The sequence below is a fragment of the Zootermopsis nevadensis genome, unplaced genomic scaffold, assembly GCF_977971745.1.
Source record: "Zootermopsis nevadensis isolate Lab colony 2312 unplaced genomic scaffold, Znev_1.0 Znev_ptg000030l, whole genome shotgun sequence".
NCBI lineage: Eukaryota > Metazoa > Arthropoda > Insecta > Blattodea > Termopsidae > Zootermopsis > Zootermopsis nevadensis.
Window position 1 is genome coordinate 15,778,656 of NW_028259162.1, and position 25,022 is coordinate 15,803,677.

The following is a 25,022-nucleotide window of genomic DNA, read 5'->3' on the forward strand; positions in this document are numbered from 1 at the left end:
TTTATCTGTGGTTAAAAATCTCTTTTAGGCCCTTTTCGTCCACAGAAAGCAATAGGTGCTGGATTAATTTTTGTGCTTTGAAATATATACCTGTGAATGCAGTAAATTGTTCTAGAGGTTAATTTGGACGGTTGTGTTGAATCTGTGCGCTGTCATACCAGTCACTCAATGAATACTTGGTTGGAATGATCAAATTGTCTGTTACAGTATATTTCAGTGCTTTGTACGGAATTTCGGGTTTATGTTAAAGACTGATCTCTTCTGGGTTGATGCGCCGTGTAGTCTGGTATAAGTTTACCGACGTTTCAGAGGTACATATCCTAGGTTAAATATAGGTTTTGAAGAAAAATTAATTGTGGAAGTTGAAACAAACAAATTCCTTGGCTTACAAGTTGACAATACCTTAAATTGGAAGAAACACATTGAGTATATTATTCCCAAATTAAGCTCTGCATGCTTTGCCATGAGAATAGTCGTACCACTCATGACAATAGATACTTTAAAGCTAGTTTACTTTGCTTACTTTCACTCTTTCATATGGATTAATCTTTTGGGGAAATTCAACAGACAGTAATAAAGTTTTTTACATTCAAAAGAAAATAATTAGAATAATGGCCGATGTCAAAAGCAGGGTATCTTGTAGAAAATTATTTCGTAAATTTAATATACTTTCACTTGGAAGTGAATTTATACTCTGCTTGCTATCATTTGTGGTGGAAAACATGGATAAATTTAAAAGAAATACAGATGTACATAATTTAAGTACAAGACGTAAACATGATCTCTATGTGCCAAATGCTAACTTTACTAAATATCAAAAAGGAGTGTACTATACAGGTATCAAGTTATTTAATAATCTTCCATCAACAGTTAAAAGTCTAAATTATGATATAAAGGTATTCAAACCTGCATTGGAAGATTACCTCTTTACTCACTCCTTCTATTCTGTAGATGATTTCATCTCTGCTGAAAATGTTTAAGCTTTATATCCATAATATACGTATATGTAAAGGAAGTTTTATATTTATATTTAAAATTCTGAGGTTTATGTATATTAATTTGTCAAATTATTTTTCATACCTGTATTGCAGAATCTGAAATTTATTACATTGATATGTGAAATACGTTCTTGTACTGATGACGGAGGCAGTATGACCTCTGAAACGTTGGTTAACATCGACCAGACTACACAGCGCAATAACCCAGAAGACGGAAATCTTCAAGTTCTGAAGTGTATGTATATTGTATGAAATGACATGTTCTACATCCTTTGGTTGAGTCCTAAGAAGGATCTATGAAATGTAAATAAACTCTACTCTACTCTACTCTACTTGCCACTTCCATCTTCAGGGCAATCAGGGACCCTTAAACGTTGGTTTCTTTCAACGAAAGAAACACGAACCAGAAAAACTTATATTGCAAAAGGTTTCTTCTTAATGATAGCTATGACTGGAAAAGGCTGTAATAGATCTGCATAACAGCATAACAGATTAATTGAAATATTAAAGTTTTTGTCGTGATTTTTGAATAGAAGTCATTGAAATCTTCAAAATATAAGCTACAAAGATTGTCACATTATGCTTAACTGGGAAAGCTTTTCTTTTAACATTGTTCTCCATGGCTGATTCTTTGTATGTTTTAAGTATTTATCACCGGTCAAGAATGTAACATAAATGGCAGTTACACTGAAACTCTAATAATAATGTCTTCATATAATCATTTGTATTGTGGTCAATGTTAGAAATTTATAATAAAACTGTTGTAAGGAACTGATACAATTAGCAGCCATAGCTCTCAGCTTTTAAATGTTTTTGTATGTTAGTTCAGTCAGAAAAGTACATAGCTATTACTATGGGCATAACATTAGAAACTAAGCGGATTGCAGAACAGGTACACAGTTAAAGACAAATTAATAAAACATATTACACATTCATAAGATTTAAGGGCATCAGTGCTGGAAAGGTCAAAGATGAGTACATTATTTAAAACACAACCCCCCCCCCCTCCCCCATTGTTATGGCTGATCCAGAAGAAGGAAAAAGGAATTTACCCAATTAAAATTGCTCTGTTTAAATCCATAATAATATTATTTAATTAATTTATATTCTTTTAATTGCTAGAAATGAAATCATTCAGACAGCTGCAATGAACATTAAAAGAATTCCAGGTTGTCACATAAAGTAGTAAGTCAATGCAATAAATCTTGAAATGAATTTTTTGATGCCCCTCATATTGTGCGTCACTATTCTGCAGCTTACTTGGCTTATTAAAGTCTGGCCCTGAGTCCACTAGAATTAGAAGAGAACTAAAATTACGAAGATATCCGTCTTCTGGGTTATTGCGCTGTGTAGTCTTGTCGATGTTAACCAACGTTTCAGAGGTCATACTGCCTCTGTCATCAGGGCGATGAATATGCCAATAGGGTGTGAGGTGCTGGGTTTATAGGCCGGAAAGTGAAAGGTGTAGCCTGCCCCGAGCAAATGGTAGCACGTGGGCGAGAGTGGGAGAGGGAGAGAAAGTAGAGAGAGAAAGGTGAGTTTGATTGTATGGATCAGGGCCATGTTAGTGGTCTGGTTGGTTCTGGAGGCGCACTCTTGCTCGCTCTCGGAGTCCTCGAAGTGTGTGAATAAGAGGCTTCCAGGACCGGCTCAGGTGAAGTCCATCTTCCCTGTTAAAGTTATCGGGATGTAGTTCGATCTCGATGGCTTCCCTGATTAACCGATCCATGTAGCTAAATTACACTTATTTTTAAAAATATTACTTGGCTTGGCCCCACTCAAGCTGGGTTTTTGGTTAATATTATTTTTGTACTTTTCACTGTTGAGTTTTCTTGTAACAAATCTGTCCATTTAATGGGGCACTGCTCATAATTATTTTTTTCAAATGAAGTTGAAACATGTTAGTTTGCCCCTAACAAAGACCCAGTTAATAATGTTGTCTGTTTTAATGTCAGTGAAGTAGGTGCATTTACATGTGGAGAGTTTACTTTAAGAAATAAAACAAAATGCAGGCGGAAAACTACCTGATGGCCAACAGGAAATATATAGGGAATAAACAATGTGAGGGACAGGGAAGGAAATGGTTCCAAAACCGAAAAACACTAAGATTTTATTGTAGGAGAACAATATTTGCTTCTGTGGAGCCTTGAATTAAAATAGCCATTTATCATGAAAGGGACAAAAATGACAAACCTTCTTTGGAATGTAATTTGAGATGTATCTTTCTAATGGGAGAGAAATTAATTAAAACTTATTTTGCAGTCTAATTCTGAAAACAGATGTAGTTGTGCTTGAAAACTTTGTACCAGGAGTGGTAAATCTCGTAGTGGGTGACACCAAATTACGTTCAGGTGAGGGAAGAATGATTGCCGAGGAAAATGAAGAGGCGTCCATTCAACACTAAGTTTTTTTCCAACAAGTGTTACCATAAAATATAGATGTTTCAGTTCTAAACTGCCTTGTTCATGGATCAATTACATTAGAGTCCTGATTATCAAATCTAAACAGGATGTAAGGATGATCAGATAATTAAAAATGACAAATAATCCAGAAGACTGAAGAGAAAGATGAGAGTAGCACTGCTAACGCCATATTATGAAGGCTCTCTGAAGAAACTGATTTTACAAAATATAGAAGGGACTTGGTCAGGAAGTGTGATTCATTCTGCTATATACTGAGTTGGCAGCTAATGAAATGAAGCATTCTGAGATGGCACTTTGATAAAATGTAATGTCAGATAATTGGGACCTTACTGTGTTAATAACAAAACCCAGTGCCCAGTTTTAAGGCTTTTAGTAATGCTTCTAGATATTATTTCTTTGAACTAAAGTAAGTACATAAAAATCGCGGTTTACATTCCCAGCAGTGGGCTATCTGTATGGTGGGGTGAGTATTCAGAACCCCACATTTTGACATGAAGCATGATATATTTCATGCTGAACAAATTAAGCACTCTGTAGATACAAAGTAAACACAGGGCGTAATAGTTTAATTGTAATCATGTACAGTTTAAGTTAAATTTACAGATACTGATCTTATGGAATGGACCCACATAGACTGCTTTACCCAGGCTCTATGCCCCTCTGGGAATGGATCCTTCTAATGAAACATCTCGTGTGCAATAAATCTGGAAACAGTGCCAGTAGTTACACAGTAGAATTACATTAACAGGCTTAGGAAGTCACTGCAAAACTTGCTGGGAGATAATAATTTCAGAAGAAACCTCTCAGTACATGACCGGACAACTTGAAACTTCCATCCCAGTAAATGTGACATTGTAAAACACTTACAAAGAGCACAGTTTATATTTACAAAGGAGACTTCATTTCATGATCCTTGTACGTACTCTCTTGACAGTTGAAAGGTGATTTAAACTGAGGCGTTCTCGTGTCTGCTTTGCCAGGCTTCAGTCTGCATTAAGCACACTGTTCTGTACCATTAAAGTTTGTGATTTGTTCTACGGGACACCATGTGGGATGACATCAGGGCAAAGACAGTACTTCTGCCGTACTTCCTGCTTCTCAATGACAACATTTTCGATGATGATGAAGACCAGTTTGGTGTGGATGCTCACCCTCAGTTACCAGGCACTCAGTCTCACAAGACTGGTGACACTTTCAAGGTCAGCACAAGTATTTTGCAGTATTTTAATTTGTGTTGCATGAGAATGCAGTTTAATTTTTGACATTCTATTACTTTTAGAAAAGGTACTGAACCTGAGGGCCATGTTGCCTTCAAGTTACATAATAATATAAATGTTGCTGTTCTAATTAGGCCTTGGCTGATATTTGTGCACTGTAACTCTGGTATGGTGCACAAAGTGAGATTCAGCATTCACACTGCCTTATTTATTAACTTGGTTCATGCATATAAATGGCAGGTGTTAGCAAAATAGTGGTCATGATTGTGAACTGTAGACTGATATCAGTAAAATAATGGGTTGTTAACATCTTGAAGTACAATCTTTTCTAGAAGCTGAGAATTTACTCAGCTAGTCCAGACTTCAGCCACGTGTAACATTTGGTAATGTACTAGAACTTTTCCAGTGAGGCGCTTCTAGCACCCTATGTGCCCTCCATTATATCTGACTGTCGTCTGATTCCACAGGTGACGGTCCACTAAACATGTTGAAAATGTTTACACATACCTTTTAAGAAGGTAGCTGTCTTGTGGGTTGTGATGCTGTCATATGGTAGAAGATTACAGATGCTTCAGAGGTGATTGCTACCTCCATCATCAGGGAGATTATGATGGAGGCAGCAAGCACCTCTGAAATGTGGGTAAACTTCCACCACATGATGGCATTACAGCCCACAAGAAACACATCTCCATATTCATTGCTGTGAGGACCTGCAATTATACGTTAATAAATTTATGTTGATAATGTGGATTACACTGAGGTGAGTGAGGTCTGATGATGGACACTGAGATAGGCTGTATTGAACATTCAGAGTCAGACACAACAGAGAGGGTTGTTTAATTTCCATGAGCGTGGTCTTTGTTTTACAGTGAAGGTACAATTTTATCATCATGTTTTCAGAGACATAACATTTGTCTTGTCTTATAAACATTGCAGTAAGGACATTTCAGTACATATTAATTTGCCTGCTTTGATGTGACTTCTGTAATATGTATTACAGAGTTTCTCATTTGTGTTATCTCCTCTGGTCGAAATCCACAAGCAGTGCCCAAACACAGTGATAACAACCTCCATTAGTTTTTAAGTTTGTATCTGATATATGCATTGCAAATTATAAAGTTAGGGAATGGTGCTTTTTATTTTTGCCAGACACAATCAGTGATATTTTATTACTTGTGCTTGAAAAATTGACAGGAAAATAACAAGTTATTTAGAAGATAAATGGCTACAAGCTTCAACCATATTTAACCAGTTTTAGGGTCTACCAGAAAATATTATTATGAAATGGATTATATGTTGGCAAGTGTAATTTTGCTTGTCTGTCACAGTAATATATATGAATGAACAAAATTATGTGACGTTAAGTATTACATTTACAGATTAAGATTAAAGATACACTTAGGTCATATTTGCAACCTTGAATTTATTCCCAAAAGTATAAATCTATCATGGCAGGCTGTATTCATCAACTGACCTTAGACAAAGTCCACAGCTCGTGTGGTTAATTGCTGAATTCTCAATGTGGGGGCCCGGGTTGAAACCCAACGCAGTCCATGTAAGATTTATGGTGGGCAAAATGACACTGGAATATACTCATCTAAGAGAACTTTGGTTCTCTCACACACTAGATTATTATTGTCCATTTCTCCACGTTATTTATGGGCTGTAATATCAGGTTTCTATCGGATGCATTTCCAGACAGGCAGTTGCCTTCTTTCACGATAATAACAGTAATGCAGAACGTTACGATATTTGTTGTGCTGAAGAGTCATTGAGAAAGAAGAAGTGCCACTTTGCATTGTGCTCACTCAGTGGCACAACTGGGTGTTCACAAGCACAACACAACTTAATGAGCTGCCTTGCTGGCCATCGGTGGAAATGCGTGAGCCACGACAGTAAGCAGCTGATCATGTACACGTGTGTACAATGGCTTCTTCCACCTGCTCATGAAGATGAACTACATAATTCTTTTATTAACGCTTTCCCTCTCACTGAACTAGGTGGAATAGAGAATTTTCCTACACCTCTCACTGTCACATGTGACCAGTCCTTGGAATCCAGTTCTCTTCTCAATCCACTAAAATAAATGAGGACATTTTGTTATGTGTTGTGACAAAACAACTGTGCAGTATTAGATATATTCTTCTCTTCAGCGTCTCTCCTCTCACAGTCCATCAGTCCCTAGGTTTCAGCAGTCCATCAGGATAAAATGTTTCTTTACATGGGTCTTTAACAATCCTTATATTGGATCCTTCCATGCATGTGGCTCATTTATGATGCAGTTTGGTTGTTGCTGAATCTTCTGCCCCCAGGCTTCGCTGCATAAGAATTAAAATCACTTCCTCTCCATGCTGTCTTCCCTTCATTTAGACCTTGTAATCCTTGATATTATATTCAACATTTTTACATTTTACAATGATATTTACATGTACATTTGCTGTCAACTTCCTCAATGATTAACAACTGCTGATGATAAGCCAGTCTTCCTACATTTTGTTCAACAGTTTGTACATTTATGGAAAATATATTACTTACAAATACTGGTTTTGTGTGCCTATGCTACAGTTTGGTATGTTCCATAAAATTTTTCACCTATTTTACAATGGCAAGTTTACCCACTGAACATTCACTGATTATTTTCTGCACTCCATTACATTTCCCTTCTCCTTGTATTATATTGATTAGCTTATGTTAGCATACCATTTACTCTCTAGACAGCAGATGCTAACTAACCAACTATATGGCTTACAGAACTCGAAGGTTCATTACCGAATTAACCAAAGCCCTCCACTGGACCCTGTCTTGGGCCAGCAAAATCCAGTCTCCTTCAACTACTATCTTCCATAGATCCCACCTGAGATTATCCTCCCATCTATGTCTAGGTCTCCCCAGTGGTCTCCTCCCCTCAGGCTCCCTGACCAATATCTGGTGCATGCCCCATCCATGCGTGCCACATGCCCCGCCCATCTCATTTATCTTGACTTTAATCACCCTGACAATATTGGGGGAGAAGTACAAATTTTTAAGCTCATCATCTTCTCTCCTAGGCCCAAATATCCTCTTCAACACCCTGTTCTCAAACACCTGCAATCTCTATTCCTCCCTCAGAGTGAGAGACCATGTTTCGCACCCATACACTAGACAGAGGGTAATATCAACCAGACTAGCAGCTGGTGGAAAAAAAAAATCTCTATAAACATATGACAAAAAAGTCTGTTTATGATGAGGTAACACTTTACAATTAATTCTGGAGTGGTAAAAATTGCTGACATTACATGCTACTGCCTTCATTAAGAGAAGTCTCCTATTTTTTAACAGAACTATGAATTTAATAAGGAAGAAATTCAGAACAAAAAGCCTCATACATAATATACAGGATGAGTCATAAGTATGTTTACAAAATTCGTGTGCGTGTTCCAGGATCAAAAATAAGGAAAAATGTTCCTATGAACATGGGGTCGCAAATGTTTCATTTTCAAAATAATAGCCAAAAATAAGTTTCAATGAATTGGCTTTATATCAAGGTGAATCCTGCATCCAGCAAAGACATTCAATTAATGTTTGGGCAGGAATTGTTGGAGACATGCTTATTGGTCCACACATGCTTCCATCGTGTCTAAGAGGACCTTCATATCGGTGATTCTTAAGAAGACACTTGGCACGTCTGCTTGAAGATGTACCACTGAATACAAGAAGACAAATGTGGTTTATGGACGACAGAACCCCAGCACACTTCTCCCATCATTTCAGATATCATCTCAATGAACAGTACCCTCAGCGATGGATTGGATGTGGTGGCCCAGTAGCATGGCCACCGAGGTCACCGGACCTGACTCCATTGGACATTTATCTGTGGGGTTACTTGAAGTCCGTTGATTATGCAATACCCATAAAAAATGAAGACGACCTATGGGAACGTGTGCGGAATGCATGCCAGACGATTCGAGGAAACCCTGGTGTGTACAAACATATTCGTCAGTCTTGTGTACGTCGTGCTCGTGCATGTGTTGAGAATGGAGGAACACCTTTTGAGCATCTGTCATAAAGAAACATCCCTGTCCTTATACTTGGCAGTAAATGCATACATTGAAAATTATTATTTTTGCCAAGTAACATGAAATAAGGACACAATAGTAGTGTGAATAATTAGCAAACCACTTCAGTATTAACTGTGTTTCTAAAGCACTTGACAAGGTTATGTATTACAGGCAAAGCTATCAAATGAGTATCAATTAAAAATTGTTCTCAGAACAGTTTGGTTTCAAAAGAAAATAATCATTTTTCCCACAATGTATTCACCAGTTTCAAACTATTCCTGCAGCAACCAGCTAGTATCTCCAAAAGCAGCAATAACCACCTGTTCCTTGTAGTGGTTATGGGTTGTGTTTTCTTTCAGGTAGACTAAATGTTTAAATATTAAGCTCTAGCATCACAGGTTTAACGAAAATATGTTTTATCTGGCTCAGGACAGGGGCAGATGGCATGATCTTGTGAACATGGTAATTAATCTTTGGGTTCCATAAGAGGTGGGGAATTTCGTGACTATCTGAGTGATTACCTGCTTCTCAAGAACTCTGCTCTGTGATGTTGGCTTATTAGTAGAAAACAATGTTGATTACTGTACATGACCAAGGTCTCAAAAAGCAGCATATTGCAACACATTGACTATTCTAAGCTTTGTAATCTTTGCCCTTCTTCTCACCTTGGGTATAAGGAAAGAAAGTAAAACGAAAGTAGAACTTCTTAGTAATTTAAGAAATTAAAACTTTAAACTCAAACACGTAAATTAATTAATTTGTATTAGATGTAAGTACGAGGCGCGTCCCAAAAGTAAGTTTCCCTGGGGCCGTTTACAGAAACAAAACACAATTTCATGGAAATATTTATTGCAACAGATACAGCAAGTGTCCAGCTATTTTTCAACATATTCGCCACCGGAATTGAGACATTTGTCATACTGTGGGACCAACTTTTGAATACCTGTGTCGTAGAAGTCTGCCGCCTGGGATTTGAACCACTGTGTGACAACCATCTCCGCCTCTCTGTCATTCTCAAAACGCTGACGCTGACCGGACAGGAATTTCTTGAGGTGTAGGAAAAGATGGAAATCACTGGGAGCGAGGTCCGGGCTGTAGGGTGGATGATTAAACACCTCCCAGCTGAACTCCTGCAGGAGACTTGCTGTCCGTCGAGCCGTGTGCGGCCTAGCGTTATCACTGACCGCACTTCACAGTCGGCGGGAGCTGGAATAAGAACCTCCATCTTCAACAGCTGCAACGATGCTACTGTGAGAACGCGGGAAGTACCGTTAGTGCATGCGCCATGCTACGTCATTGCTCTATCACGTACGCACAGTCGCTTCGCGCAATATAAAGTTTGCTAGCTGTGGGACGAGTGGGAAACTTACTTTGTGGACGCGCCTCGTAGAATGTACATAAATAGAAATAATCTTACGTTAATGAGTATTTCAATTGATAAAACCACCCTTACAACAATGGCAGCCAGATGCTTGGTAAGACCCCAGACTTCTTACTTAGGGAAATCAGAATGGGTTGCTTGGCTAAAGCTGTCACACACCTTACAGGACAATGGTAGATGAGTATGGGGCAATGGCAGAATGATGACAGGAAGTACAAGCCTAAGAACCTACTCCAGTACCACTTTGACCACCACAGTTCTCCCTGATTATGTGACTGGTATCACAGTAAAGACAGTTTGGTTTCTTTAATTGTACTATCTTGCAGATTCTCTTCACGATGCCTAAATGGAATTCTTGAAACACCTTCCAAGTAAAATCATAAAATATATATAGATTGGAAATGTATACACCAAACTAGACATATGTTTTCAGATCACAGCATGTATTGAAACTTCATTAAATAACTATGTCTCTTGCACTGCTTTACATGGAAGTAAGTCAGTACACGCATGTAAATGCAGGTATGTGACATGGAAAGGGGTATTGTCTTTAGTGGTCTGGCTAGTAGTGTGCCACCAGGCAATTAAAATTGGAGGAATATGTGATATTTTTCCATCTACATTCCATACAAGCTTGAATGTTTGCTTGGACATGGCCTTATCAATTATGCAGCTTCCCTGCTACACCACTTGATCACGTTTGCATGCACTAGAGGAGCGGATAGTTTCATCACTCGACCCATTTCCAGTCTGCACATTCATGCATGCTTCAGAGCAAAGAAAAATAAAGAATTTCCACTTTAAACACAGAGTGACTGTGACTCAGTTGAGCTGTGCTCTGTGCAGGTACTTCTCCGTTCATGCAAGATTCTTGTAATGATGGCAAATAAGTCCCTTTGTTTTAAGAATGTTATTTTTGGCATCCTAATACCCTGTTAATAAACGGTGAGTTTGTGGGAAGTAGATAAAAAAGTTATTCAATTACTTGTAGAAGAACATTCATGGAGAAACTAAAAATATTAAAATTTCAGAAACATTGCCCACCTATAAACAACCCCAAGGCAAATATAAGAAAAACAAATGTACACTAGGAACTTTTGTTTATTTATTTGGATTTATGAGAGTTATGATGTTAGCACAAAGATTCATGACATTTGTCTTGTCAAAGTTTAATGTGAGTTTATTGGCTTTAATCCATTTGTTCAATCTAGCAAAGATACCATTTATGCAATTTTGAAAACAGTCAATTTCTGGATGTGAAATAATATCGTCAGCAAAGAGTATAGGTCGCGTCTTACGGCAGTGAAAATGTCGTTATTGGTCTTCTGAGCTGCAATGCCGTGTGGTCTTGTAGAAACATACCGTCTCTCAGGAACATACTGCCTCAATCTTGAGGGCTGAAAGTGAAAGCAGTGTTTTACCTGGAAAAACTGAAAACTATTTATAAGTACACATGATGTTACAACCCTGAAGACTCACATTGACAACATGCAAGTGAAACTTTATTGAGTAATCTCATTAAAGAAATCTATTACATTAAAACAGAAAACGAAAATACATGACAAGGATTTTGTTTTACGAAATTTTCAGGTTAAATGCGTTCATTCAATGTATGGTATACAGATTTCGAACGCATTACACAATGCAAATAATTATCATCCAGTTACTCTTGTTCCAGCTCTTTCAAAGGTTCTGGAAAATGTAATAGCTAATCAGCTAATTTCTTTCTTAGATAAACACAATATACTTAATAAATCTCAGTTTGGATTTAGGAAAAATAAATCTTCAAATGATGCAATCATTGATAATCTGAATAATAAAATAAAGTGCAATTGTGTACTATTAGATTTATCAAAAGCATTTGATTGTATTGAACATAACATCCTCATGGATAAATTATACCAATATGTAGTTCCTGGCATACCACATAACCTAATTAAATCCTATCTCACAAACAACATAACAAGTAAAAGTCTCACATGTAGTAAACAATCAAATGAAAGAATACTTGTCAAGTAGCCTTCCAGTTAGATATGGAGTTCCTCAAGGTTCTGTCCTTGGTCCATTACTTTTTATTTTATATGTAAATGATATCCCACATCTAACACAAGGCAGAGCATTAATGTATGCTGATGACAAATCAATATTGAATATGGGTCAGGATATGAATGAACTCCAAAAGGTAACCTTATTCAATACAGACTTGGTAGAGCAGTATTTTGAGATAAATAATTTATTTATAAACCCAACTAAAACACATTACATTTTTTTCCGGACAAAACAAAGTAGGGAGGAAAGTAATCAAAAAATTGTAATAAAGAATAGGGAAATAGTTAAAGTAAAAAGTACTAACTTCCTGGGAGTTGTGATTGATTGCACCCTGAGTTGGGAAGTACATATTGAAAGAATGTGTGGTAGAATTAGCCGTAACCTATTTATAATCAATACACTCTCTAAAATACTTAATCTAAATGAAAGAAGAATGTTGTATTATGGTTTGATTTATCCCTTTTTGCCTTACAGAATCGTTGTATGGGGACAGAGTGCAAAAGTACACACTAGATGAATTTTTACTCTTCAAAAAAGGGCAGTAAGGTACATAGCAGGTTTAAAACCAATTGAATCATGCAGAGATAGTTTTAGGCATTTAAAGATATTAACAGTATACTCGTTATACATTCAAGAAACCATTTTATATGCAAAAGAAAAGTGTAAACACTGCACTGCACTGTAAACAAACAAGTACATACATATAACACAAGAAATAATAATGACTATCATAAATATGTACATAAGTTAGAACTTTATAATAGTAAACCGTCAGTAGCAGGTTGTTTCTTCTATAACAAACTGCCTACTATATTAAAACAAATAAGAAATAACAATCAGTTTAAGAAGGAATTGAAGGACTTTCTTATTAAGGTGTGTTACTATTCACTAGAAGACTATCTTAATGAAGAATTTTCGAATATTGGCTACTGATAGTCTAATGTGTATAATGCTATATCTCCAATGGGATTATATTTTATTTTGATAATGTATAATATGGATTGACATATGGAAAGAAGATGACGTTCCAGGAATTAAAACGAGAAGCCGAGAATAGGGAAAACTGGAGAGCTCTGTTTGGGCAGAACAATGGACCTGTCGTAAGACAGAACACTGAATAATAATATAATAATATCAATGTATTTTTGATCTATAGGAAATAAAGTATTATTATTATTATTACACACACAGTCCACAATAATGGTGTATTGAACAACATGTTTACAAAAAACATTATATTCATGCATCAGAGACATGGATAGTCTTGTACGTATAAATAATTTTGTTAAAGACAGAAGCTCTAATCAGCAATGGTAACATGTTGTAATGTCACAGATTTTAAAATCAATCTTTATATGCAACTTATTTCTGTTGAGTTGTTATTCTCTGACACGAACTTCCTACAATAATTATCGCAATCTGATCCTGTTCTGTGACATGATATGATATGATATATCAGTTATTGAAAAGGTTTAATATCTGGCCTCATCTTTAGGACATTTTGGATTGTTCCACAAATTTGTGTAAATGCCTTTAGTACAAAAGTTGATCACAATTATTAGTCCATTACTTTTCAAGTCATAAACCCACATTTGTAATCATTCACTATATATACAGGCATTTTCCCTGACCGCCTTAAAATATCAGTAGTAAGACCACTGTACAAGAAAGATGACAAAACTAGTATGACAAATTACAGGCCAATTTCACTATTAACTACTTTTTCTAAAGCATTTGAGAAGGTTATGTGCAATAGATTAAGTCATCATATGCATACTAACAACATATTGGTCCCGGGACAATTTGGCTTCAGGAAAGGTGTATCCACTGGAGATGCAGCCTTCAAGCTAACAGACAATGTGCTTAAATCTGTTAACCAAAAAATGCATATTGGAGGAATTATCTGTGATTTAGCAAAAGCTTTTGACTGTGTAAATCATGAAATTTTGTTGGATAAATGACATTTTTATGGCATTCAAGGAATATCAGCACAGTGGTTCAGATCCCATCTGACACATAGAAAACAAAATGTTAAAGTAAAATCACCTAAAAACAATCAGAATTTTTCCTCAAACTGGGGAACAATGAAACATGGAGTTCCACAAGGGTCAATTCTAGGGCCCTTGATTTTTATAATATACATAAATGACCTTCCTCCAACAATAAAAATAAAAACAATAAATACTTTAACAGAATCCATAATATTTGCCGATGATACAAGTGTCATAATTTGTAATAAAAATTTTGATGATTTCTGTGCAACATCAAACATAGTTCTGTCTCATATGAGTAAATGGTTTACTGCTAACAAGCTGGCCCTAAATCTTGATAAAACAAACATAATGGAAGGTATATACAAGAGTCAGTAAATACAAAGTTCCTGGGTTTGCAAATTGATAACCACCTGAATTGGACAAATCATTTTAATAAACTAATACCTAAGTTAAGCAGAGCATGTTATGCAATTAGATCTATGTTGCATGTCAACAACACTGACACACTCAGATCAGTATATTTTGCCTATTTTCAGTCTTTAATGAAATATGGAATAATTTTTGGGGAAATTCATCAAACATCAAAAAGATATTCACTTTACAAAAGAAAATTGTTAGATTAATGGGTGGTGTCAAACCTAGGAATTCATGTAGAAGTCTGTTTAAGAGATTAGAAATCTTAGCTCTTCCATGTGAATACATATTCTCATTAATGAACTTTATTGTAAGTAACCAAGAACATTTTCAAACTAATTCTGCTATACACAGTGTCAACTTTTTACAACTTTAGTGGTTGGTCACACTTATGCATTTTTTATTTTTCAGGTCTATTTACATTTCAAACGAACTTTGTGTGATCAGCTTTAGATTTAATTCAAGTATTATTGTTAATTTGAGTGCATAATGACAATTTAAGAAAATTTGCCAAATTTGGTATCTTTCACCGGAAGACTTGATGATACTGTAAACAATATGGCTGAAGGTCTCAAAAGGAGATTGTGTTAAAATGGTTTTATTGATGCAAGAAATGTGACTTGTACTTGTATGAAATATGTTTTAAATCTCATAGACATCAGCAGAAATGGTCATTGCAGGTGGACTGATAAGATGTTGACATGAAAATGCATATCGATGTTTCTTTTTAGAATTTTTTAAATGAATTACTTTCATGTCTGTTTTTAGAAATATTTTATGAGCATGTTCATAATTTTTTTTAATTTAAATATTAAAAATGTCCCATCTTCCACCTTGATACAACTTTATGACTTCAGATGACCATTGTGTTTTGGATTCTGCACCATTCTGTGTGCTTATTACCATTTATTTTCTCAAAATCAGTGACCTCTATGCAAGTATTTCATAAAACAGACAACGTGTAAGTAAGCCTATTTTTACTGAGAGCTACAATTATACTGAAAACTTGATTCTCATCCTATATACATAAGCCAATTTCCAAAATATTTTGGGGCTCTTACTTCCATAATGTGACCTTAAATTAAAATAAGTTGAGATTGCATTAGTAAAATAAAAATACCATGTATAACTTACGTAAGACTCTGACAGATAGGTTGATTCATAAGTTACATAAAATGTCATTTATATTTTTGGTCAAATTTCTCCTAAGAACCTAAAACAAGATGAATGGATGGAAAGAATTAGCAAGTCCTGTTGTTGGAGAACTATTACTTGTGTCAGATACAGCAAAGCAAATAAGTTAGTTGCTTCCTGGAAATAACGTTTCAGATAATACTGAAATATAAATACCTTGTCGATTGAAAACTTGTGAATTTTATATTAATGAAGGCGCCATCTGTTATTGAGTGGTGCTGTAATGCTCAAGATGGTTTATTCAACATATTATGGTGATACAACTCTCGTAAATATTTTTTATAAATCAAGTACAGTTGGTCAACTATTTTTTATGGAATCAAAATGTTTGTTACCCTTTACCAACAGCCCACCCCTCGACAGTAATGAGAGCCAGACAGATTCAATAATACTATTTAAGATCCATTTGAATTATCCTCCCAAGCATTCTTAGGACTTCCACTGTGCCACTTTCCTTAAGGTTTCTCAACTGAAATTGCATGTATTTGTGCATTTCTCATCTCTACCATGGTCAGTACCACCAGCTTTTGGACAGGATGAGGTAAAATACATTCAACAAAATGTTACATTAACATGATGAGCTCACACCAACATCCATCAGGTTCTGTTCTTTAACAACACTATAAATGTGCACTACAGGTAGCCCTCGATTTACGCCCGGGATGCGTTCCTGGACGAACCGGCGTAAATTGAAACTCTTTTATAATGTAAGTCAATGGGAAGTCAATGACATGCATTACATTTAAAGCTCTGAAACAGCGTAAATAAAATAAAGGGAATTTAAAAAGTATATTTTATACACTTACAATCGGCAATTCGTTGGTCCCCGCGATTGACTGCGATTCTTTCATGTGATTGATGTGTACATTCATCTCTGCTGTTATGCGATAGTTACATACATGTAAGACGCCGACCTATAGAAAATCGCGTAGTTAAAAAAAACCCTGTAACTCCGCAGAGATTAAATTAGTCCTTTGAAAGTTTAAAGCGCCAGGAATGAAATTGCATAAGAGCAAACTCACATATGCAAAAGTTTGCATTTCACAAACAGCTTTTACCGATTCATCGGAGCAAATTCGCGTTAACGAAACAAACGTATTTGGAAAGATGACTATATTTATAATTTTTATTCAAAATCAGCGATGTAAGAATTACGATTTATTATAAGGATCAGTATCAGATACATTGTAAAACGTTATAAATAATAGTACGAGGTGCGATCGGAAAGTTTCAAGACTGCGCGTATAAAAACCCGTACACTTATCTCAGGTATTAAATTCATCCATCACCCTCGAAGTAGTTCCCCTGGGAGTGAACACAACGATCCCAGCGCCGCTGCCAAGCCTGGAAGCATCCCTGGAAATCTTTCCTTGTCAGCCTGTCAAGCACCATCTGCGATTCTGCCTGAATCTCTTCTATCGTCTCAAATCTCCTTCCCTTTAGCTGAATTTTCATCTTTGGGAAGAGGAAGAAGTTACACGGCGAATAAGGAGGGTGCGGGATGACGGCCATGGTGTTTGAGGCCAAAAACTGCCGAACTTTGAGGGCGGTGTGAGCTGGCGCGTTGTCATGATGCAGCAGCCAGTTGTGGTTGCGCCACTTTGCCGGCCGCTTACGTCTCACATCTTCACGCAACCGCCTCAGGACTCCACAGTAAAATTCAGCATTGACCGTCTGACCTGCAGGAAGAAACTCCCTATGGACGATCCCCTCCTGGTCGAAAAAACAGATCAGCATTGACTTCACATTGCTCTTGACCTGTCTTGCCTTCTTCGGTCGTGATGTCGATGGGCTCTTCCATTGTGAAGATTGCTGCTTCGTTTCCGGATCGTACCCGTAAACCCAGCTTTCATCACCTGTGATAACCTTAGAAAGGAAGTTGGGGTCGGTTCTTGCAAGATCTTTGAGCTCCTGACAAACGAGAAGTCGGTTCTGCTTCTGGTCCTCAGACAGGAGCCTTGGCACAAACTTGGCTGCGCTGCGTCGCATGTGGAGTTCTTCCTTTAGAATAAGCTGACAGGTCCCATAGCCTATCCCAACAATGTCGCACAAGTCGTTGATGGTACGACGTCGATCTTCGTGAATGGCCTGCCGAATCTTCGTAACATTTTCGGGCGTTGTGCTCGAAGATGGTCGTCCAGAACGTTCGTCATCATCGACAGAGGTTCGGCCATTTTTAAAACGTGAATGCCACACAAAAGTTTGTGCACGACCCATTGCGGACTCCCCAAATGCTTGCTTTAGCATTTCATAGGTTTCCGTAGCCGTTTTGGCGAGTCTTTGGCAAAATTTGATTTGTTCATGAAAATCCGCCATTCCGAAATCGCAGGAGGGTTGGTGTAATGCACTACCAAAACGCCCGTAACTAAGAAACAAATGCTAATTCGATGATGCCGGCTGGCACACTGATTCACTATGAATGTAGGCCGCACCCCCTAGCGGCAGAAGCTCGTACTACATCCGGTTTGCCCTCTATTGACATAGTCTTTAAACTTTCCGATCGCACCCCGTAAAATATATTTTTTCACTTTTTGACTTGCTGGTTTCAAAACCGGCGTCATTCTGAATCGGCGCAAATTGAACCGGCTCAAATCGAGGGTTACCTGTACTTGAAAACACCTTTCATTTTGTAAAAATTCTGTTTCGTGAATATTTCATTACCTACTAATACTAAGTTGGGCTAATTTAGACACAAATATAACTACACTGGGAGTGTCTGAAATGTCATCTAGTAATCCTCTTTATCATCAATGTGTGCATCTACAAACCATCAATACCAGTCTTTGTCAGAGCGATGAGGCCAAATGTGGCTCCTCTAATCTATGAAACAGTGCTACAGAAATTGTAATTTCTCTACATCTGCAAAATCATTTTGTTGTAACTGCTCTGTTGGATTAAATATAGTCAATTGCAATCATCTTAACTGTTTTGGAACACCAGGTAAAACACCGTGTTCTTTACAGTGACAGACTATGAAAGCCCATTCAACCGAAAGCCAGTGTCCGCTATGTTTTGGCTGCCTATGACTGCTTATTTGCACCTACCTTGATATCTGAGGGCCATGTCCTCAATCTACAACCAGAGGAGGTCTCGTATGCGGTGAAAGAGACCCAGCAAATATGTTCATTTCGTCCATTACTTAATGTCTGAAGTTGAGGGAGATTGTAAAATAACCTGCAGTAAACTATTTGAATCGATGCAAGAGGAAATTGGTCTTTTTCTCTAAAATGTCATCTAAGCAGTAATTTTTTCTGCATGATGTGGATATCAGTGGATGTTTTATTAACTGAATGCTACCAAAACAATACTAAGAAATATATTCCTTAAGGCTGAGGATACAGAAACTGACCAGTCATTAGCATGCATGTAATGCTGTTCCGTACTATTAGATATTAGTGTTATTTAAAATACAAAACTGTGTGTCTCTTATTCACAGTTCTCATATTCTCTGTTATACTGTTGTTACTTAAACCTCACCCCTTCTACACACCCATGTTCAGATTCGTTACCACAGCATATATGAGGGTCGCTCATTAAATAATGCCCCACATTTTTTTCTCAGCCAATAATAAAGATAGAAAAGTCTTCTTTTACATGCTTGAAATTTGATCTTTCCCGCATTCGCGTACGGAGTTTCAAATGATTCCAACAGATGGCGGAGCTGTAGTGAACTGTTAAAATGGCGTTTGTGAACGACTCTCGTTACAAACAAGAGCTATAATTGAATTCTTTGTTGCGGAAAAAGAAACTGTGGTGAACATCCATAAACGTTTGTGTGATGTGTATGGAAGCTGTACAGTCGATAGGAGCACCGTTGGTCGCTGGGCTAAGAGATTTAAAGCTTCAGGAAGTGAAGAAACCGAGCTCCGTGATCTCTCCCGGATCATTACAGGTGACGAAACCTGGATACACCACTTTGAGCCGGAGACAAAAAGGCAGTCAGTGGAGTGGCATCATCCTCAGTCACAGTCTATGAACCTCCAAAAAAGGACCCTACATCCCAAGTTCAGAGGAAGATACAGACGATCCTTTCTAAACATAAATCAGTCCTTGCTACCGATCTGAAACGTAGATTGACACCATACTATAGTAAACCTCCTCATTTTTATGGCCTTTAAAAAATATACAAGCCAAATATCCCTCTCAGACCGATCGTGAGTTCTATTGGTTCACCCTGTTACGTCCTTGCGGGATTCCTGCATAAGATTTTGGTTCCTCTAAGCAATAACACGGAATCTTTCGTTAAAAATACGGAACATTTCATACAGCTATTGAAGGATGTCCATCTTCAAAGTGGATATATACTGGTTAGTTTCGATGTAGTCAGCCTATTTACCAACGTAACAGTGGAGGAGGCCCTGTGTGTCATCAAGGAAAAACTTGATAAGGACTCTACCGTATCCGACCGGACATTTTTACAGGTTGGTGACTTGGTGGAAATGTTAGAGATATGTTTGACCACTACGTACTTTCAATTTGAAGAAAAATTCTATCAGCAAAAGGAGGGAATGGCGATGGGGAATTCGTTGTCTCCAGTCGTTTGTAATATTTATATGGAGTATTTTGAAACTTTGGCTTTAGACACAACTGACCACAAACAAGCCTCTTGGTTGAGATATGTGGATGATACATTTGTGGTTTGATCGCATGGTCCGGTGAGATTACAGGAATTCTTTCACCATCTCAACAGTCTCAGACCATCAATACAATTTACCATGGAGATGGAAAACAATGGTACTCTTCCGTTCCTGGATGTTTTAGTCATGAAGAATGGTTTTAGTTTACTTCAGGATGTTTATAGGAAACCCACACATACTGCTCGATATTTAAATTTCAAATCTAATCACCCATTCCACATAAAAAGGGGAGTGGTTCTCAGTCTGGTTAATAGAGCAAAGATGATATGTCAAGAGAAGAACAATTTCAACAGAGAAATTAAGATCATTAAACAGGCTTTGTCTCTGAATGGGTATCCTTGCCAGAAAATCGATTCTATTATTAAGTCTGGGGGAAAAAAACATCTGGCCTTCTCCTGACAGAACACTACAGAATTGAGGGGCGTCCTATCATCTACACGGACGAAACGTACATTCACTCCTCACACACAAAAGGACATGCCTGGGGTGAGGGTACAAATGCAGGTCTACTTGCACCCGTCTCCAAAGGACAGCGAGTCATCATCGTACATGCTGGCAATGAAAATGGCTTCATTCCAAATGCTTTGTTAATGTTTAAATCGGGGACAAAATATGGAGATTATCATCATGATATGAATTTTGACAACTATGAAAGATGGCTCAAAACGAAGTTAATTCGAAACCTTCCATCAAATTCTGTATTAGTAGTGGACAATGCAGCTTACCAAAACGTACAACTTAATCCGGCTCCAACTTCTTCATATCGAAAAAGTGCTATGATCGACTGGCTTTCAGATCGTGGCATTCCTTTCAGTGACGGAATGTGTAAGCCCGAATTGTATTCTCTAATTAAACTGCGTAAGCCACAATTCAAAACATTCAAAATTGATGCTCTACTGGCTGAACATGGCCACTCTGTCCTTCGCTTGCCGCCATATCATCCAGATCTTAATCCGATTTAACTGATATGGGGATTGGTCAAAGAATATGTCGCCAGAAAGAATGTCAGTTTCCGTCTAGATGATGCTATGAAACTAGCTGAGGAAAAGTTTAGTATCATCACAAAGGAAGAATGGACCTCGAGGTGCAACAAATCCCGTCAGTGCGAACAGAATTACTTGCGGTTGGAACCTGTTATTGACAACATTTCGGAACAAATTATAGTTAATTTACAAGACGACAGTGATACCAACAGTTGTAGCAGTAGTGAGGACGAGGAGAGGGAGGAAGAAGATGGGGAATTAAGTGGAATAGAAGCTTTGTAAAATGTTCATCAGCAGCTGTAAGTAATTCAATCTGCACTGATGTTTTTGTGTTTAGTAGTACAGAGAAAGCTGTTCTCCTACCTGCCCTACTACCGCTAGCAGACAGCGACAGTACCCTCCCTCACGCGCATTTCACAGCTCATGTCTGAGCGAACCGCTAAGGTCGTTTGCTGGGACATGAGCTATGGCCTTGAGATGTGCAGTGTATTTGCAGCTCGAACAGTGGGTGGGGTGAACTCAGAGCTCAGTTACAAGGCAGACTCGACCGAGTTCACTTCGTGTGGTAAATTGCATTTCAATAACATTGACGCATTTTTAATAGGCCTGTCATATTCATCGCTGTTGTTTCTACTCAGCACGAACAGAATGCAAAGCGTGGGCAGAGGCGTAAAGAAAATAGGGGGGCGTAAGGTAATACACAGCCAAAGTAGAGAAATGGTGATAAGTGTTTACAGTTTTATGAAGAAAGAAGCTGACAGCGGCAATGTGATTAACGTTAATCAAATACAAAATCGTGTTTCTGAAGCTACTGGTGTGTCCATAAGTACTCTGAAACGCATTCTAAAAGAGTACGAACATAATAAACGAGTGGGAAAAGAATTCGGCATGCCTCACAAAAAACGGCTAAGAAGGAAAATTAAAACTGATGTAGATGATTTTGACAAGTGTGTAATTCGAAGAACGATTAACGAATTTCACACTACACAAAGCGAGCGTCCTACTTTAAAATCGTTGTTGGCAGTAATTAAGAAAAAGATTAACTTCAGTGGCGGGAAGTGGGCTCTTTGGAAAATAATTAAAGATTTAGGCTTCAGGTGGAGGAAATCGGAAAGTAATAGAAAAGTTCTCATCGAAGAGGATGATATTCGTGCAGCAAGACTGTCTTATTTGAGAAATATAAGTCGTTACAGAAATGAGACGACAATGATACCAACAGTTGTAGCAGTAGTGAGGAAGAGGAGAGGGAGGAAGAAGTTGCAGAAGAAGATGCTGGGGAATTAAGTGGAATTAAAGCTTTGTAAATTGTTCATCAGCCGCTGTAAGTAATTCAATCTGCACTGATGTTTTTGTGTTTAGTAGTACAGAGAAAGCTGTTCTCCTCCGTGCCCTACTACCGCTATCAGACAGCGTCAGTACCCTCCCTCACGAGCATTTCACAGCTCATCTCTCAGCGAATAATACTTAATACTTTCACTTTCAATGTCCCTGTTGAAAACACGTACTACAAATTGAAGAACTCGGATTTTGAATCGTTTGGCGGCAATCTCAAGGACGCAAGGAACATTTATCCAACAGAATTATCTGGAATGTAAGATAACTAACCCTGAATATTTAGTAAAGTAAAACGCAGAAAAAAATATTAAGGCATTGCACAGAGTTCTGAGCAGATTCACAAACGTGTTTAAACTCATTTAAAGTTTCTGTATCCACATCTAGAAATACGTATCACAGAATAGAATAACCTGGCAGGGTGTGAGGTATATGCCAGTACTTGCCGAATTATTACACATAACTAATTACACGCTCACAGTTAATTATCGCCACAGGAAACGCCCAACACGAAATTACTGACTTGCCTTTCATTTAAGTGTTGTGCCTGGAAAGTACCACGAAGGCGTACTAAGAGCCTGAAGTTCTCTTTATAATTTTTATATTCTTGCATTTGACCTATTTCCAGCCCTCCCTCCGACTCGTACATTTCGTGCAGTTCAAAATCGCACGACATAAAAGTTACGACACCAGGTCAGGTTATTACAGGTAGATGAAACAGACGGTCAAACAGAAGTCACCCCCAAAACTGCTAAATCAGGTTGAAGCCTGTAATTTATACAAGAGTACGCGTAAATAGAATAAGTCCAGTGTCTTTCACCGTGAACTTCGTCACAAATTCCTTTAAAACCTGCATCCTTAGAGATCGCCTACCACGAGATATTCGCTGCATGTGTTTCCATACTTGTTACCCATAATTCCAGTTCCTGTTCTGATCCAAAGGTTGATTTCCTTTGCAGACTCCAGAAATGGACGACGTGGTGTTTGCATTGTTAATTCAAGACATCATGAATCTGCCAATTTAGTATAGTTTGATATCATCAGCAAAAACAAGGCATTTAGGATGATCAATTACTTGGCATATGTCGTCGATAAACAAGTTGAAAAGTAGAGGACCCAAAACGGATACCTGTGGAAATCCAGAGAGGACACAAAAGGAGACGAAAGAGTTCCAGAAACACGAAACTGAGATTGTCTGTTGGTTAAGTAACTATTAGATCAGTTTACGTAACCATAAGAGAGTCCAAAAGCACCGAGCTTGTTGAGTAAAAGAGTATGAGGGACAAGATCAAAATAACCAGCATCAGCTTGACCCTGGGAGCCAACTATTGGATTAATAAAATTTAGATAGTTTACGAGATTAGTAACTGTAGATTTAGATTATGTAAGACCATGCTAACAAGGATTTAATTTAGACTTTATGTAATGTAAGATATAATCATAAATAGCAAGTTCAAATAATTTGGAAAAAGTATTAAGTAAAGAAATTGGTTGGTAGTTACTAACAGTGGCAGAGTTACCTTTTTTAAAAACAGGAACTACTGCTGCCTGTTTCCATAAAATAGGGAAATAATTCTGCGTTAAACTTATATTGAAGATGTGCTTGAGAACAGGAACAAAAATCTCCGAACAACCCTTTATAACAAAGCTAGGGATGTCATCAAGTCCGACAGATTTGGAAGGTCTCAGACGACGAATTGCTTTACAAATGTCCAATTCGGAGATAGGGGCTAATGACAAGAAGTCAGAGGACTCCACAGGGGAAGGGGGTACACCTAACCAAGAGGTAGTGTAGACCGACTGAAAATGCTTAGCAAATGCATCGGCAACAGAATGGGGTTGAGCCAAATGAGTACCGTTAACCTCAAGCTGAATACAAGTGGAATATATTTTTCTACGAGACGCCACATTTCCAAAATTGCTTGGGTTCCGACCTTATATTGTCGTCAGTCGACTTCAACCAAATAAGTCTGTCAGACTTGATTGTAGCTTTCCCTAGCTTGAGATAGAAGGAAAATTTACTGTAAAAATAATCATAATTATTCCTTTTGAAACGTCTGTAATAGAAATCTTGTTTCCAGATGTAGTACCTTAAGGCACTCGAAAACCAGTGAGGGAATTTTGATTTTCTGATAAACCTGCGGGGAATAGCCTTATCTATAGCATTTAAAACAACCGTGTACAGGCTAGCGACAGAATCATCGACAGCGGTGATACTGTACATATATGACCAGTCATAATTCGAGAGAATGCTATACAACAGGGTGTAATCCCCAGATGCAAATTTACGGTAGGAAAGTTCGGACTTTCTTTTACCTGTTTCCAGGGATAATTAAATTAAATTAAATTCATTTATTAAAGTG

The 25,022-nt window shown here is 37.6% G+C and overlaps 1 long non-coding RNA gene across 6 annotated transcripts; it reads left to right on the forward strand.

Annotated features, from left to right (window-relative positions):
• LOC147872156 (uncharacterized) lies at positions 1-25,013 on the forward strand. Of its 6 annotated transcripts, none has more exons than XR_015537948.1 (3): positions 1-2,532; positions 4,025-4,620; positions 23,619-25,013. It is a non-coding gene; the product is annotated as an uncharacterized LOC147872156 (long non-coding RNA). The 6 variants fall into 6 exon arrangements; XR_015537950.1 differs by lacking the exon at positions 23,619-25,013 and adding an exon at positions 4,971-15,646 and having other exon boundaries at positions 2-2,532; XR_015537949.1 differs by lacking the exon at positions 23,619-25,013 and adding an exon at positions 8,208-15,646 and having other exon boundaries at positions 3-2,532.
• Positions 25,014-25,022: the final 9 nt, after the last annotated feature.